At 46.6% G+C, this 5,946-nt stretch overlaps 1 non-coding gene across 1 annotated transcript; it reads right to left on the bottom strand.

Moving 5' to 3' along the window:
* Positions 1-4,364: 4,364 nt before the first annotated feature.
* On the bottom strand, positions 4,365-4,528 carry LOC129705066 (U1 spliceosomal RNA). Its single transcript, XR_008724848.1, has one exon. It is a non-coding gene; the product is annotated as a U1 spliceosomal RNA (small nuclear RNA).
* Between the last annotated feature and the right edge of the window lie 1,418 nt (positions 4,529-5,946).

Here is a 5,946-nt window from a genome sequence, read left to right as displayed (position 1 = left end):
TTGCTGCCTTACCCTCAGCGCCAGAGACCCGGGTTCGATCCCTACTACGGGCGCTGTCTGTATGGAGTTTGTACGTTCTCCCCGTGATCTGCGTGGGTTTTCTCCGAGATCTTCGGTTTCCTCCCACACTCCAAAGCCGTACAGGTTTGTAGGTTAATTGGCTTGATAAAAATGTAAAATTGTCCAAGTTGGCGATATGCAGAGTACTGCCCTGCCGACTACAACATTCAGAAGGTTCAGTGCCGAAATTGCCAAACCGCTTTTTAAAAAAAAAGCTGTCATGGGATTAAAAGGTCAAGGGAAATAAAGCAACTTGCCTGTAACCTCCATGCAGTACTCAGACACCAGGGTCACTTAAGGACATAGGATGCTAGTTTTACCTAATATGGCGGTTGTAAGTGCCACGAATAGTCCAAAAGATAGCCGGTAAGAAAGTAACTGGAAGGTGGCCCAGAGGTAGCAAATGGCCATCAGGGTTGAAACCTGTTCAGAAAGGGCCACTTGAAACCACACCCGCAGAGCAGCAGTTCTATAAATAAAACCCAAATTGGCTGTGATCCCTTGGCTTGGATCAATAAGTTTGAAAGGGTTCAGAAAAGATTTACGAGGATGTTGCCTGGACTAGAGGGCGTGAGCTGTAGGTAGAGGTTGAGTAGGGTGGGCCTCTATTCCATGGAGCGCAGGAGGATGGGGGGGGGGGTTCTATAGAGGTGTACAAAATCATGAGAGGAATAGATTGGATAGATGCACAGAGTCCTTTGCCCAGTGTAGGGGAATTGAAGACCGGAGGTCATAGGTTCAAGATGAAGGGGTAAAGATTTAATAGGAATCTGAGGGGTAACATTTTCACACAAAGGGTGGTGGGTGTATGGAACAAGCTGCCAGAGGAGGTAATTGAGGTTGGGGCTATCCCATCATTTAAGAAACAGTTGGACGGGTACGTGGATAGGACAGGTTTGGAGGGATATGGACCAAGCACAGGCAAGTGGGACTAGTGCAGCTGGGACATTGTTGGCCGGTGTGGGCAAGTTGGGCCGAAGGGTCTGTTTCCACACTGTATCACTCTATGACTCCATCTCTATTACATGACCAATTCCTCCAAACACTAGAAGCAAGGGGTTACACATGAGATAACGTAATTGAATGCATATGGAAAGCAGAAATGCCTCATACGTGCAGCAGGGATTAGTATCAGGAAACACCTGGTTGAATTTCTGGAGTGGCTACATTTCACCCTGAGAACTGCATGCCAGCATTGCACTGCAGGAGACATATATTTTCACAAGTTCATGTTCACATGTTATATGAGTAGAATTAGGCCATTGGGCTCACCGAGTCTACTCCATCATTCAATTATGGCTGATCTCTGCTTCCTAATCCCATTTCCTGCCTTCTCCCCATAACCCTTGACACCTGTTCTAATTAGGAATTTTTCTATCTCTGCCTTAAAAATATCCACTGATTTTGCTTCCACAGCCCTCTGTGACAGTGAGTTCCACAGATTAACTACCCTCTGACTAAAGAGGTTCCTCCTCACCTCCTTTCTAAAAGAGCGCCCTTTAATTCTGAGGCTATGACCTCTGGTCCAAGACTCTCCCACCAGTGGAAACATTCTTTCCACATCCACTCTATCTATGCCTTTCATTGCACTGCATTGAATGAGGGACCTAGACTCAACAAAAATCTCACAGTCACCTGGACTACACCTCCTCCCTCCCAGTCTCTTGAAAAGATGCCATCCCCTATCCTCAATGGCTCCATCTCTTCCACATCTGCTCCCAAGGTAAGGCTTTCCACTCTAGCCTGTCCTGTTCTTTAGTAAACATAATTTCTCCCTGCTGTCATTGATGGATCCCTCGTTATGAGATATTCTCTGTGTCCTGTAGTTCCTCAGGGGATGTATGAGAGAAGGCAGGAACGTGATACTGATTGGGGATGATCAGCCATGATCACATTGAATGGCGGTGCTGGCTCGAAGGACCGAATGGCCTACTCCTGCACCTGTTGTCTATTGAATGGCGGAGTAGGACCGATGGGCTGAATGGCCTAATCCTGCTCCTATATCTCATGGTCCTTATGCCTCAAGAAGGCAGCATCGAAGATCCTATAGCAGAGCAAGATGGGTTACTCTCACGCAAACGCGTAGTACGCTCATGGGCGGATTCATGGGTGATTTTATGACTCATTTTAGCAACCAGCCCCCGCCATCTTGTTCGGCCATCTTGCTCAGCCATCTCGCTTCTGGCCAAAGATTGGATCCGCAGCGGGGAGAGGGAGTGCGCGGCCCGGGGCAGCGGGAGAGGGAGTGCGCGGCCCGGGGCAGCGGGAGAGGGAGTGCGGGGCAGCGGGGAGAGGGGGAGACATTGTAGTGTGGGGGCAGGCGAGGGAGTGCCGGGGGGGCGGGGGGGGGGGGGATAAGGCCTAGTGTGTGTGAAGTTGCGGGGAGGTTTACAATGTTTCTTATTTACAATGTTTCTTATTTAATGTCCCGTGTCTAGTCTGAAATAGTAGGCGGCGCGACTCTCGTCAGCAGCGGCCTCTGCAGCCCGTCTGCGTTTTTATTATTTTTTGTCTATGTTTTTCTATGCAGTATTTGTTATTTTTTGCTGGGGTATGTGTGTGGGGGGGTGGGGGGGGGGGGGGGGGGGGGTGGGAGGGAGGGGGGTATCTTTTAAATCTCTTTCCTGCACGGGAGACCCAACCTTTTCTTTGTCGGGTCTCCGTTGTAGTTGGGGCTGCAACGAGGAGCGGCCTCCAACAGGAAAGACCGGTGGCTCTGGTGCCGACGACTCACCTCACCGTCGCGGAGCTGGCCGAGTCCAGAGCGGGTGGCGCGGTGGTGGAGCGCTGCTGCGGCCCGACCTCCGGAGATTCGGAGGCTGCAACTGCGGGTCTGGCGGACGACGGCACCGGGAGCCCGCGGGTTAGGGTTAGGTGCAGTGGAGAGATAAGTTTTTTGGCCTTCCATCACAGCAATGTGATGGATGTTTATGTAAATTATGTTGTGTCTTGGGTCTATTTGTTTGTAATGCATGGCTGCAGAAACGTCATTTCGTTTGGACCTCAAGGGGTCCAAATGACAAATAAATTGTATCTAATCTAAAATAAAGTTCATTATTGGATCAGAAGAAATATAATTGTGTGTGTTATATGATTATATACATTTATATAATTTTCATGTATGTGTGTTTATAAACATTTTATTCTTTAACAAGAATTAACAGAATTATGAACTAACAGAATTATGAATCTAACCCTATATCACGCACAAAAAGTCCCCCCCCCCCCCTGTCAATCACCCTGCGAGTCGGGTCGGTTCCGGTTACTACAAAATCAACTCAAACACTGTTTGTGAGCCATTTAAAAAGAAATGATTTAAAAACATTAAAAAAGACAATTACCAGAGTCAAATGTTATTCTTGACAAGAAATTTGAACTGACAGATTTATGAATCTAACCCACACAAACTGTTGCCCCGCAACATTGATTACACTGCGAGTCGGGTCGGGTCAGGTCAGGTTACTAAAATGGGCGGGGAAAAATACCCAGGATCCCCTCCGTAGCGTACTACACGTCAGCCCATTGTATTTTGCAGGAGTAGCCCATCTTGCTCTGCTCTAAGATCTTTGGCCAGGACTGTTCTAACAAGAACAGATAGCCCCTTTCATTGTTCTAATAAGAACAGATGTTCTCTTTTACCCCTGTGAGATTCAAAAATCACAAATGCTCTTGAGACAAATTCAGACAAAGAAGTGTTTTTATTAATTTCATATTCTGCAGAATAGGTGCCTCTCCTCTGATGTCCCCTAGAGGCACACAGAAGATGGAGATGCTTTCTATCTTTATACAGTTCATTTCATTATTATCACATTCTCATCCCTCCCCATTGAGCTTCTTCCAATCATAACATAAAGCCCTGTTTCCCACCAGAACGTCTGGGAACGCCCACCTAACGTCAAAGACACCTCCCCTATCATGCATCGCATGTGCATTTAAATTAGGCATCTTGTCATAGTGGGTGTGCGTACATATTCATGTAATCTCATCAAGCATGCGTAGTTGAGCGTGACTTCGTGTCCCTTTCCCCTTCGTTCTAATTTCTTTACTATCTCCTGCTGAAGTATTTCTACTGCTACTTTTTATCTAGAATTTCTCTCTGTTCTTATATCGTTACTTTCTAATCTACTAGCAGTCTGGTTTCTGCCTTATTTCTTTCTAAGTTATTTTTCTATCCCTAGTCTAAATCAACCATGCCTGCTAACTCTTTCCTCACACCCCTAACGCTCATCCTGATAAGAACAGATACTACACTTTCGGGCATATATGGGGTTTGTGTGCATTAACTCTATTTTTCATTTTTAAATCAGGGGAGAGCGCGAACGCAGTCCCCCACTACCACAAATTTTGCAGTCGAGTATCCCGCATTTGGGGACATCGCAGGCGTCAGCACACCCGAAGTGCAATGGGATAGCCTCGTCCTGGGAGAACCACCTTGGTGATCATGGTGTCTCCCCTGCCAGGTAAGTATGCTAGAATATTGTCGCTCTCTCCCAACCAACCTCTATCATTACACTTTCAAGTCTGTACGAGCCAAAAATGTAACGTTATATTGCACTTGATTGCCGAAAACAGAAAAAAGGACATATTTTCGCCTTTCATTTCTCGTTTTACCTCTGATCTTTTTCATATTTGCCCGCTTTTCCCTGCTGCTCGCTTCATTTGCATTTCTTCCTTTAAAGGAAGCAGCCTTTGCCGAATTGCCGCCGACTTGCAGTTACTGAGCATCGCCTCTGAGTGGCAGTCTGCTCCACCGCCAGCGTTTCATTCAATGAAGTTAGATACAAATGCTGGAGTAACAACTTAGCTGGTCAGGCATCTTCCCTGGAGGGAAGGAATAGGCGACGTTTAGGGTCGAGACCCTTCTTCAGACAGAGTCAGGGGAAAGGGAAACGAGAAATGTAGACAAATGTCTATATGTAGAACAAATGAATGAAAGATTCGCAAAAGCAGGAGGAATCATAGAGAAGGTGCAGCAAGAGAGGGTGTTGCAGAATTCTCGTCGGATAGAGGAGGATGTTGCTGCAAATCCAATCCATCGCTCATGGCCGCTCCATGCCTCGTTACCCCACCAGGACACACAGAACCAAGGCCCTTAATGCCACCAGTTATGCAACGTCACAGTGAGTCTGAAGAAGGGTCTCGACCCGAAACGTCGCCAATTCCTTCTCTCCAGAGATGCTGCCTCAACCGCTGAATTACTTCAGCATTTTGTGTCTACATGCAAGGTTCTCACTGTGCAACAGGTCTCATCCTGGAATAATATGGAACTGCATATTATTAGTAGAAACTAATAATTGATTACACTGCGTGTGTGTTATATGATTATATACATTTATATAATTTTCATGTATGTGTGTTTATAAACATTTTATTCTTTAACAAGAATTAACAGAATTATGAACTAACAGAATTATGAATCTAACCCTATATCACGCACAAAAAGTCCCCCCCTGTCAATCACCCTGCGAGTCGGGTCGGTTCCGGTTACTACAAAATCAACTCAAACACTGTTTGTGAGCCATTTAAAAAGAAATGATTTAAAAACATTAAAAAAGACAATTACCAGAGTCAAATGTTATTCTTGACAAGAAATTTGAACTGACAGATTTATGAATCTGACCCACACAAACTGTTGCCCCGCAACATTGATTACACTGCGAGACGGGTCGGGTCACGTAGGCTCCGGTTACTAAAATGGGCGGGGAAAAATACCCAGGATCCCCTCCGTAGCGTACTACACGTCAGCCCATTCTTGCTCCGCTATAGGATCTTTGGGCAGCATCATCCTGGCACGTGCCCTCTACCTGCGCATGTGTAGCGAAAAACTGAGCAGAGGGCTGGGGTGCGCATGTGTGTGGGGGCGGTTGGAGCAGGGGGGTTGTGCGC

The sequence above is a fragment of the Leucoraja erinacea genome, chromosome 1, assembly GCF_028641065.1.
Source record: "Leucoraja erinacea ecotype New England chromosome 1, Leri_hhj_1, whole genome shotgun sequence".
Lineage (NCBI taxonomy): Eukaryota > Metazoa > Chordata > Chondrichthyes > Rajiformes > Rajidae > Leucoraja > Leucoraja erinaceus.
Note: the sequence above shows the minus strand (reverse complement) of the source record. Positions and strands in the feature narration are given on the sequence as shown.